Source organism: Halichoerus grypus, chromosome 6 (assembly GCF_964656455.1).
Source record: "Halichoerus grypus chromosome 6, mHalGry1.hap1.1, whole genome shotgun sequence".
NCBI classification, from domain to species: Eukaryota; Metazoa; Chordata; class Mammalia; order Carnivora; family Phocidae; genus Halichoerus; species Halichoerus grypus.
The window spans coordinates 117,563,047-117,574,972 of record NC_135717.1 but is presented as its reverse complement, the minus strand read 5'-3'; the positions used below and the strand labels follow the sequence as shown (position 1 = coordinate 117,574,972).

The 11,926-nt window shown below is 51.8% G+C and overlaps 1 protein-coding gene across 4 annotated transcripts in view; it reads left to right on the top strand.

Annotated features, from left to right (window-relative positions):
• The first annotated feature begins 2,615 nt into the window (after positions 1 to 2,615).
• GALNT6 (polypeptide N-acetylgalactosaminyltransferase 6) overlaps positions 2,616 to 11,926 on the top strand; it is a 32,072-nt gene continuing 22,761 nt past the window's right edge. Inside the window, exons 1-4 of one of the 4 annotated variants that reach the window (XM_078075975.1) lie at positions 2,619 to 2,679; positions 6,509 to 6,654; positions 9,522 to 9,644; positions 10,753 to 10,814. The gene's annotated coding sequence lies outside the window, so the exon portion shown is untranslated. Of the gene's footprint in view, positions 2,680 to 3,171; positions 3,192 to 6,340; positions 6,655 to 9,521; positions 9,645 to 10,752; positions 10,815 to 11,926 lie in introns of those variants that run through there. The other 3 variants (XM_036098867.2, XM_078075976.1, XM_036098868.2) reach the window with 3 other exon arrangements.

The window sequence follows — 11,926 nt, the reverse complement described above, 5'->3', positions numbered from 1 at the left end:
TAGGAGGGAGAAAATGTACCTTCCTTTTTACAGGGCTTGAAAAAAAATTTTTAACCACCTGCCTATATAACTTCTTCAATTCAAGAAAACTATTTTTTTAAGTGGCTTGCCACCAGGGACAGGCTGAGGTCACAGTCACCATTCTGCAGTGGCTCACCTCCAGACCTTCCTGGAGTGGAGGGCAGGGAGCCCAAACCGTCCTTCCAGCTAGGAGAGACAGCTCGGTGTATGACATATCAGGGGCGGGTCACACATCCTGCAGACTACATGCACCTCCAAATTAGGCAGCTAATTATTCTAAGGACTCAATGTCATGTCTAAAATTTGAGTCAGCTGAAGTAAAATGGGATGAGTAATTTGCTTCGGGAAACACAGACAGATGCGGCTTCCCTGAGAAGCCGGACACCACCCTCTCGGGAACTCCAGGCTAGGGTTGGTGGTCATGACTCTGCCATGACCTGGGGAAGAACTGAGGCTGTGAGTCCAGCCTGGCCCATCATCCTCAGGTCAAGCTGGGTCTTGACTAAGGCTCAAGGGCCAGGCCAGGATCGCACAACCCCAAGGGTCCCAGAGGCGTGTTGGAGGAAGGGCAGAGCAAAGACAGAAGGCTCAGACCATATACAGGAGTGTCTCACCCCCAGGAAGTGCAAATAAGGCACAGCAACCCACAGTCTTCCATAGGAAATGCCCTGAGTCTGAGTCAGACAGCTGTCGAATAAGGCAAGTGACAAGAATGGTAGCAGCTGAGCAGTGGGAGTTATAGCGCTGAGGCTCTGTAACGGGGCTAAAAGGGATGATCCAGGTAAATTCTGGAAAGGTCTCTCTTCAGGAGTTTACACCCCAGAGACAGTCTAGTGTGAAAGCAAGGGAGTCGGGGGTGGGGGGGGGCGGGATTGCAGTTAAGAGAGAGGTGACCCTGCCAAGAGTGCATGGATGCCTCTCTTCTCTCCTCCTTTGGGGAGAGTCCGTCCTTCCTGGTCCCTTGATCTAGTGTAGCCGGGCAAAGTCTCTTCCAGGCTCCACTGGCCTGCCTTGTCTCTTGGGACTCCATCACCGGAAAAATTCTGGCCTCCTTCTGAATAAATAGCTCAGTCCTACCTCGGGGTCCCACAGATGACTTCCTGTGGGAAAATAAGATGACTTCCCTTAGACCAACCGTGGATCCCCAAGTGGCTTCTCTGCCCTTCCCAGTTCATGTGAGAGCAGTCTCCTTGCTCAGATTTACCCACCCACACGCATGCTCCCAGGTCTTACACACTTAGAAATACACGCGCATTTAAAAACTCAAACAAGGGGCGCCTAGGTGGCTCAGTCGTTAAGCGTCTGCCTTGGGCTCAGGTCATGATCCCAGGATCCTGGGATGGAACCCCGCATCGGGCTCCCTGCTTATTGGGGATCCTGCTTCTCCCTCTCCCACTCCCCCTGCTTGTGTTCTCTCTCTCACTGTGTCTCTGTCAAATAAATAAAATCTTTAAAAATAAATAAATAAAAATAAAAATTCAAACAAAAAGAAAACCAGAATCAGTGGTCCAAGCTTCTACCATAGAACCTTTCCAAATTACCAGCTATTTGTAGCCATCTATGTTACTTCTCTATGACTGAGATAAGGACCTAAAAGATGACAACACAGAACCGTAGAGCTGGAGAGAACCGGTGGGCAGCCCGAGGCTATGGCAGGAGGATTCAGAGCCTGGGCTTCAGAACTTAATTTATTGATTCTAATTCTAGCCCTGCCACCACTTGTTCAATGGTTCTCAAAGTTGAGCAAGCACCAAAATCACCTGGAGTTCTTTTAAAAATGCACATTGGTGGGCCCCATCCCCAGAGTTTCATATTATTTAGGTCGCGGGGGGGGGGGGCAACAATCTACGTCTCTAACAAATTATCAGATGCTGCTGCTGCTGCTGGTCCGGGAACCACACCTAGAGCAAGCAACACTCTAGGCTGTGTGTTCAGCCGTCTCCCGTGTATACTCTGGCTAACAACCGGAGTATTTGCTGGGGTCGGGGTTTACTTGAGACCGGGCGGGCGAAGCCCTTAGCATTGTCCGTGGCTCACAGTTACTACCTGCTCTGGTCGCTGGCTGGAGGGGAGGAGTCATTTGCCCAAGACCACCCCGCCAATGAGAAGCAAACCTGGGACGGAGCCCCGGGGCTTCTCACCGGCCCGCCGCGTTCCTCCCCTCCAGCGCCGCTGCCTCGCGGCTCCGAGCGCTCTGAGCCCATGCGCCGCACGCCGCGGTTCCCTGCACACGCTGCTCCGCGCCGCCCGCGGCTCGGTTTAAAGCCTCTCGTCTTTGGGGTGACCAGGACGCTCCGATCTCTTCCGGCGCGGAGAGCCTGGCCGCCGAGACTGCAGCCCCGGGTGAGCTGAGATCTGGAGAAGCCGGAGAAGCCGGGCTCCTAGCAGCGCTGGGGCGGAGAATGGCGGGGGGGCGCGGGGCGCCCTCCGCCCGGCCACCAGCCTCCGGGCGGCCCTAGGCGCAGCCGGGCGTTCCGCGGCCCGCAGCAGCGCTCCGGGGCGCGCCGGGTGGCCGCCCGCACCTAGCCGGGGAGGGGCGCGAAGGGCGCGCCCCAGTGGCCGTGCAGGGCCCGCCCCGGCCCCGCCCTCCAGGACGTCCCGTCGGGAAACCTGCGAGCCGCACCGCGGAGCGGCTGTGTCTCTGCCTTGGCGCGACAGGTAAGTGGCAGAAGCAGCCGGCGACCCTCGCAGGCGCCCGCGACCGAACCCCCGAGCCTAGAACGCAGAGCTCTCTCGCTTCTCGGGACTTCTCCCCGGTCGAGCTCGCGTCTGCCAGGTCCTTGCTCCCCACCTCCCTCCTCCGCCGACCTTCTCCTCCTCCACTTCCTCCTCACCACCCCCCGTAGTGAAATGAAGGGGTTGGGCCAGACTGGTCCTAAGCTGTCGCGGTGGCCTCTAGCTCCTCCCTCGGTAGGACCCCCCCACCCCCTCCGCCTTTGGAAGATGAATGAAAAGCTCAGACCTCTGGGACTTGGAGGGGGGTGGGGGTGGGAGAGGGACAAGCTGTAGCAGTCCCTCCAGGGTTCTACGGCCTTTTCCCTTTACCCACCCATGGCCCCGCATCCCTTCTGTTCCCCTTCTTCCCAGATTGGGCCACCCCATGTGCCCCGCTACAGGAAATCTTTCAGAGATATATCCTCCTGCCAGTGCCACGTTGCGCCTGAGTAGAGGTGGGGTCTCAGATGTCCTCTGTCTGGTGTCTTGGGCCTTTTAGAAGTGGGAGCTGTGTGGTATTGTGGGAAGGGAGTCTCAGGGTGTTCATGACTGTGACTGTCGCCAACTTCCCGATTTCCCCGTCACTTGTTCCGACAAGCCCCAGGCTAACTGAAAGGAGAAACCGTTTGTTACTTGCCCCCAGAGCTAGTCATCCCAGACCCTGACGTCTGCAGAGGGTAGGACAGGGCTCTCCTGTGTGAATGGGGGAAGGGGGGCTCAGTTTGTCAGCCAAGCTTAAAACAGACCCCCTCTATTGGCTAACACCCAGCGCAACAGCCCCAGGAAGGGTTTTAACGCTGCCCCTCCAGACCCACAAATGCAGTTTACAGGCACTGGATGAGGTTAGCAACTCTAGACACACCAAAGACATGTGTGGGCTTCTGCTCGTTTTACCAGAGATGTGTGTGCACTGCGCAGGCCCTGTTCACCTCCCCAACACATGAGCCCTGTCCCTCCCCATCAGAGGAAGGGTAAAAAGGATGAGACAGGCAAGTTCATGTACAAGGTAAGGTGAGGGGTTTGAAATATACTTTGGTTCCTATTATCCTGCAGAAGCTGGTATCACTGCAGATACTCCCCAAGTTCCTATTCCTCAACATCGCCATTCATGTAGGCACACAGAGGTAACAAGAGAAGCTACTTTCAGGGGCATCAGGACAGAAAGGGCAGGACTGTCAAAGAGAAGAGGGAGTCCGGAGCCAGTAGAACCATGAAGGATCCCAGGCTGCCTGAGATGGCCTCGGCCTTGGTCATCACTGTCCGCAGTTGGCAGGACAGCTCACACCCACCCACAGCAGCGTGGAGAACCCACACTTGAGAAGGGGAGGTGCTGATGCATGTTGAATGCCCTCTGAGATCAGAAACATCTTAGCCCAAGTTCAGGTGTCCTGGATAGGACATAGGACCATAGGCTTAGTGCAGGTAGCAATTGCCCAAAACGGAAGTCAGGAATAGGAGGGGCAGCTAACCCTAGGACCAGGGGCCTCCCAATGCAGGGAGGCAGTTGGGTATGATGGATCCAGGCAGCCGACTTAGCTCTGTCTCTACTTTAGCTGTCTAACCTTGGCCAAATTGCATAAACACTCCCTGGGTGGGGAGCAGATGAGGTGTCTATGAAAGTGCTTTGGCAAAGCTCCAAGCAACAGCCAAATAAGAGGCAGCGTGGTGTCATGGTGAAGACAGTGGGCTTTGGAGAGACCTGGGACTGAGTGCAAACTCTGCCTCTGCTACTTCCTTGCTATGTGACCTTGATCACTGTGCTGGCTTCCTCCCTGTGCTTCAGTTTCCTTCCGTGTAAAATGGAAAAGATAACTGTCATTTGACTTGCTGTGATGCGTAGTGATATCAAAAGTGGTGGTGGTATTGCCCTAAGCCTCCTCTGGCTCACGCAGACCTCACCAGCTCTGGAAGTGAAGCTGAAGATCAGAGAGGGTGTCTGTGTACCAGAGGGACCCAGCGAATGGCCGTGCCAAAGACTTGGGTGAACTTGGTTCTTCATACAGCCCTCTGTCCCACTCTGGGAAAGCCCAAAATGTCCGTTCTCATTCAATGAGAATGAGAGTGAGGGTTTGAATAAATGAGAGGTCAAGTGCAGGGCAGTGCCTGTCTCAGTGTTGAGCTCAATGGTGTAATTGTGCTGTGTAAAAGGCTCGCCCAGTGAACAAGGTTGGGTTCAGTCTGGGGAGAAAAAGGACTGTTAGAAGACTCTTTTGTGGCACCTGAGAGCCCCATGGGGGCAGGTTATTCTCCTGTACCCTGTGCAACCTTGTCCTGAGCCCTAGGTCGGTTTGAAGGAAGGAAGAAACCCAATCCCTCACCCTCAGCTCTACCTATAACAGAGAACAAAGGACAGACAGACCAAGGCAATGGAATAGCATGACCAAATTCCTCAGGGCTGTGGGATGCTGTGGGGCTGAGAAGGCTAGGTGGGTTGGTCGGGAAAAGCATTCTGGAGGCCGAAGATCGAGGACGAGGACATTTAAGGACCGGGAAGGAGAAAGCAAACAGGTTCGGCTGCCGTCAACTGGCGCTAAAGGAATAAGAATATAGCTGCTCAGATTGTGGAAGGGAGAGGGGCCTGAGGCAAGGCAGGCGGCTTCTGCTGATCCTCCAGATGTGGGGAGATAAGGATGCAGTCTCAGATGACGGTTTTGAAAGAGAGAGAGGAAGAGGAGGATCCAGGAGGTAGGGAATGAATCAGCAGGACCTGGGAGAGGGGCGTGGAATGAACCTGACATTGAGAAGGCACTGAAAACTATCGTAGGTGCCTGGGAGTGGGGCCGGGGCAGGGGCTGTTTCAAGGATTTCCGTGCTACTGGCAGCGACGGGGAAATTGGGAAGACCCGCCAACTTAGGGGGCGGGGCGTAGAGCGTGAGCTCAGGGTGTGGCAAGTTGAGTGCGGGTGGTCCTGGGTAGCCGCCCTACAGCCGGGAGCAACCTGTGGGGTGAGGAGAGAAGGAAAAACCACAGTTCTGCCCTCCCCCCCCCCCCGTCACCACCCCCTCCTCAAATCTGGGGCCCTGCCCAAGCCTTCAGAAATACCATTCGGGGTCACCCCTCCCCCTCCCCCACTCCGACACGGAGGAGCCAGCAGTCTCCGAGCCTCCCGAGCCTCCTGAGCCTCCCTTCGAGAACAGTTGCACATCCCTGCCCCACCCGACGGGCCTGGAGGTCCTCCAGTGAAAAACCCGTGAGCTGCTGAACTTTGTTTGGTCACGTATTAGTTTGATTTTCAGTGGTTTTTACAGACTTGGAATAAATGAACAAACATTTATTGAGCACCGACTACATGCCAAGCACTGTTCTAGGTATACCTTGTGAGCAAATTTGGGTTGAGTTTTTCAATGGAATATCCGTGGCTGGGTAACTTCGGCTTAAAATGTTATGCAAACATAAAATGAACCTAGATGGGGGGGCGGGGGACATGAGAGATTAGCTACAGAAATAACTTTGAGTGCATCTTTCTGGGAAAATACGCCACAGTCCTGCCGCTTGAATCTTGAGGAAAAGCTGAAATGTCTTGAAGGTGTAATTAAGGGGAAAGTGAAAACCTCCCAGCATTCTGTAATCAAAGGGTCAGAGGGTGGGAGGAGGGGTTTGCAGGAGAGAATTCGCTACTCATGAGAACAGAGGAAGTGAAATGGGTGTTGTGTTTGATGGAGAAGTGCTGGTGACAAGAAAGAATCAAATGGCCCCAAAGGGCCTCTCAGTGCTCTCCCCCCACACTGGTCGCTTGAAATTGACCTGCCCCCTCCCCAACATGATGTCTAGCTCCACACACCTGCGCCCTCGGTGAGAATGGTGACAGTCATCACTTTTTCGAAGAACCTGTAATTGAGCGGTAGTCTGAGTAACTTGAGCAAACATCCCCGTGGTGGTGTCGACTGCTTACTTCCTGGCTGCCACGTCTCCCGGAGGTGAGGAGCTTAGCTGATAAACAGAAACTTTGTTACAAAAAGGCCACCTGGCCAGCAAGGGCGTGTTCTGGGGTGGCTGACTCTGGTTGTCACAAAGCTGAAACTTTGCCTGGGACTTACAATTTTGCCATTGTTAAAGCATTTGTAGTCCTAGGTAGGATTTGGGGGAGGGGCGGGGCCCGAATAAGAGTGGATTGGTGAGTGGCAGGGCAACTGGGGGGTGTGGGGGGGGGGACAGCCTGGCCCCAGGCTCACAGGAGCCTAACCCAGTCCCCAGACCACCCACCCCCACCCCCCAGGTGACCTCCAAGATGGAGGGAAGAGTATGGGAACAGAGCAGTGGCCTGGGACTTGGGAGACTGGCATCTGCTCTTGGGAGCCACAGCTGTGTGATACTAGAGAAGTCACCTAACCACTCTGGCCTCTCCTGTAAAAGGAGGGCGCTGGACTCGCAGACAGACCCAGCCAAAGCGGCCTGCTGAGGTGTAACAACAGAATACCACGGAACTCAAATGCTTGCTCCTGTAAGTGCATTCAAAATATCGCTTACCCTTGTAGCTTGGAACACGTCACTTTAACCCCTCGGGCTTCATCTCCTTGAATGAGAGTTTATGGAATATCTACTCCCTGAAAAACTTGGGCTAGACTTTGCAAGTGACCGAAAAGGCGAAAACAACCTGCCTCTCTGGCCCGGCGTTCACAAAGGGGCAAGAGAGAACAGACTCCTCTGACCTGAGGCGGGCAGAGAGGAGGCCAGCGTGGAAGCACAGACAGAAGGGACGGGAGGCTGGAGAGAGGAATTCTGCTGGGAGATCTGAAGGGGCTTCTTGGAGGAGGCTAGGATATAAAAAGGAGGGACTACATTGCATCACTGGCCTTCAACCTTCTGTGACCGGGCCGGAATAAGAAAGACATTTTACAACGAGACGTAGTGCCCACTCCCATATGAGTCTCCCAAAAGTCTTAGGGCACTTTGACACTTTATTCACATCAGAGGTATGAATTCTACAAACTAACAGAAAAGCATCATTTGAGAATGTAGGAATTTAAATTTCTTTCACCTTTATTGAGTTTGATGAATTTTAAACAACAAATTTTCCTTTTCATTTTGTATCAGGATATGTTTATCATCTCTAATGGGCGGAGACAAGCATTAAAATAAAAATTTGTTATTCAGAATTCATAAAAATCAGGAAAAAGAAATTTTATTTTTATTTTTATTTTTTAAATATTTTTTATTTATTTATTTGAAAGAGAGAGAATGAGAGAGAGCGCACATGAGAGTGGGGAGGGTCAGAGGGAGAAGCAGACTCCCCACCGAGCAGGGAGCCCGATGCGGGGCTCGATCCCGGGACTCCAGGATCATGACCTGAGCCGAAGGCAGTCACTTAACCAACTGAGCCACCCAGGTGCCCCAGGAAAAAGAAATTTTAATAAAAGTTTCAAATGATGTTCTTAAGTCTGTAGTGTTTACACTTCTGAAGTTATTAAAGCTTAAAACTGCTAAGACTTTTGGTATGCTCTACATGTATATATGTAGTAACTGATACGAAATTTTAACAAAACAATACTTACCCATATTGCATGTGATACACTTTGGTATTTTCTTTTTTGTTTGATTCTATTCTGATTTTTTTTAAGATTTTATTTATTTATTTATTTGCGAGAAAGAGAGAGAGAGAGCACACGCGCGCACGTGCAAGAGCTGGGGTAGGGGCAGAGGGAGAGGGAGAAGCAGGCTCCCCACTGAGCAGGAAGCCTGATGCGGGGCTTGATCCCAGGTCCCTGAGATCATGACCTGAGCTGTAGGCAGACGCTTAACCGACTGAGCCACCCAGGCACCCCTCTATTCTGATCTTTTAAAGAATGTTTTCGGGACGCCTGGGTGGCTCAGTCTGTTAAGTGTCTGCTTTCGCTTCGGGTCATGATCCCAGGGTCCTGGGATCGAGTCCTGCATTGGGCTCCTTGCTCCCCGGGGAGCCTGCTTCTCCCTCTGCCTCTCCCCTCTGCTCATATTCTCTCTCTCTCTCAAATAAATAAATAAAACTTAAAAAAAAAGAAATCTGGTTCCTTTAAAAAAAAAAATGTTTTCATGCTGATTTGCAACACTTTAGATTTATTCCACAACCCTACAATGGGTTGTAATCAGTGGTTTGATAGACTAGGGCTGGGTAAAACCTCAGTGAGAGAAAGTAAGCTTGTGTTCTGGCTAGTGAGGCCAGAGGAGCAGGTCCCATTTGTTCAATCTAGGAAAGCTTCCTGGAAGAAGAGGATTTCTGGCATCATCTTGGTACTGAAACCAAGATGGTTCCATGTGTGGCAACCCCAAGGGTGGCTGGAGGAAAAAGAGTTGGGAATGAATGCTCAGCAGTAGCAGGAGGGGAATGAGTGGATGGGGGCTATGGACATGTTTACCAGTGGACATGTTTACCAGGTGTGGGAGCTCAAAGATGAGGGAGCTATACAAGACACTGGGGGGGAGGATCCTCTGAACTTGACCAAGTACTACATACAATAGGGACTACTCCTTGACCAGGCTGGTGGAGGGCTGACTCCCCACCCTTGCTAACCACACTTCTGGGAATCTCCCACGCGGAGGCCAGGAATCCTTAATCCCAAAGTCTTCTGGCTTCCATCTGATTATGTGTCCCTTCTGCCAGGCTCTTTCCTATTGCCCACATGCTGAGCAAACAGAGACCTTGTCCCTTACCGCCCTGGCTAATCACAGGTGTCCCGTTTCATTTCAGGATGTGGTTAGTACCTTGAGGAACTGCAGACTCCAGAGAGCAAGGCTTAGACAGGCAGGCTGGATTGAAAGAGCAGATGCCTGGGAAGAACTCAATTTAACCTTAGATCTCTTTGTCCAGGGGAAATAAAAGGAGCAAAGGTGAACCCCACTGCAAAGGACCACGAGGCAATTCCAGGACGAGAGAATTGGAGTGACCTTGGTGATTCTGAGTGAATCAATCAGGGAGGCCTTCCTGGAGGAGGTGAGTCTCAAAAACTTGGCAGCAGCTGGTAACTAAGCTGTTACCCAGTCCTTGTTTCTAACTGTGCTCTCTCTTGCTGCAGTGGGATGGTAGACAGAAAGTATCAGGGCAGATGCAGCCTGGCTCCCTGTCCCTCTGTGTCCCAGATAGGGTGGATTCTCCCATCCCATCACCCAAGGGAGTTTTCCTAGCATCGTCCTCCCTCCTGATCCACACTGCTACTATCTTGGGTCAGGAACCCCTCCCCGCCAAACCCCTCTCCATTGGCCATCCAGCTGCCAGTCAGATCTATCTCCTAGATGCCTTCCACCGGCTATCATACTGTTTTCCTGTAATGCTGGGCTCAGGCTAAGCTTTTGTTGCTCCCATACCGCAGGTCAAGCGCGAACTCCTTGGCATGATGACCCAGTTGCAGCCGCCTCTCCAGGCCCATCCTCAGCTATTCCTGTCTGTCTTCATGCACCCCCCATAATGAACTACTGGCAGTTCTCTGCTTGGCTGTGCTATCTCCTGCCTCTAGGTCTTAGTCTGTGCTGTTCCCTCTGCCTGAAATGTGCTCGCCTTGCCTGGCCAGCTCCTACCTGTGGGTTAGCGCTCAGTCCAGACTCCTCCTACTGCGGGACCTCTTCACAGACATCACCCTTCCCCACTTGCTGAGTTTCCTGCGTCCTCTCTTTCTGGGCACCAAGGGTGCCTGTCTCACTGGGTGATCTCCATTTAAAATCTGACTTCCCCGGTCAACTATACTTCAATTAAAAAAAAAAATCTGACTTTCCCAGTTGACTCTATGCTCCTTGAAGGCTGGACTTGCTCATCTCTGTCTGCCCCATTTTGACGAGGAAAACAACTTTTGAGAAAGACAGCTTTGTTTTTCTGAGTTGCTGCCTCGGCATTTTACCGAGTATGATTACCCTACTCACATGCAGAGTCTGGACGTTTAGATAAGGACTTGAGTTTAGAATACCTGCCGAAAGTTCCCGTTTTGCTTTTAGCGGGGCACCTTTTAAAATAACCACTTAGGAGTTAAGCCCAAGAAAAGTTAGTGACCTCTGTCCCAAGTGCCTTTGAGTATAGGTGCTAGCCGTCTATCTCTGTCTCCTGCTTGCAGGTGGCCCCGGACCAAGGACTGCCCTTCCCCCGGCTCATTGCGCCCCCTCGCTTCTGGGATCCGTAAGTAATAATAAATCTTGTGCCTCTGCTTCTTCCTTTGTGTGGGTGTGTTGAAACTGGGCCTTCAGTCAGAATGACCCCATGGGTTTCACTTCCCCAAAGTGGGAGCTCAGATGCTGGGGGAACCACCTGCTGATGCCGTGGGCGTGGCTTGTGTCTCCTCGTTGGGCAGGTCCTAACCTGAATATTCTTAATTCAGTACCTAAGCTCCCACTTCACACAGCCGTCTGGCAGAGTACCTGACATGTAGCAGGCATTCACAATGCTGGCCGAATGAACACATTTCCTCCCCCGTCTCCTAGACGACTCCTGATACAAAAAGCTTGCTCAAAGAGATTTGGTTTTATTTGACTTTTGATGATGCTGCTGAATCCGCTGTGATAAAAGAAAACCACCTGTCTAGCCCTGCTCCCTCTTGAGATCAGGATGGACTCATATTCCCCAGATCCAAGTGGCTCCAGACACCAGGCTTCTCTCCACAGGCAGGAAGGAGCTTGTGTGTTTAAATAACAGCATTAAGGAGCTCAACTGGCATTACTTTTAAACAAGACATGCCACAGGTAATGAATGTGGCTTTGGCCAAGGACCAGGTACTCAAGGATAATTGCTGGGAAGCTGAGCAGGGATTTATTAATTATAATAATAGAAATAATTGATAGCATTTATTGACGGCTTAGTACGTGCCCGGCACTCTGCTGAGTAGTTTACGTACATTATCTCTGATTTCATCCTCACTGCAACCCTATGTGTTAGGTATTAGTTACCCCCACTTTCTAGATGAGAAAATGGAGCCTTAGAGAGATGAACTGCTTTGTTCCAGGCACACACAGATGCTAATAATGGAAACTAACACTTTTTGAGAACTTACTATGTCCAGAGACTGCTAAACTTTTTCCATGAATTATTTCATTGAGCTTTAATCCTTACAACAACCAACCCTAGCAGGTAGGTGCTATTGTTACTAGAAGGGGCAAAACTGGGATTTGTACCCAGGTCTCCTGCCACCAACATCTAACATTTAACCAATAAGCCTTATGCTTCCAGGGGCACCTGGGTGGCTCAGTCGGTTAAGCGTCTGCGTTCAGCTCAGGTCATGATCCCAGGGTCCCGGG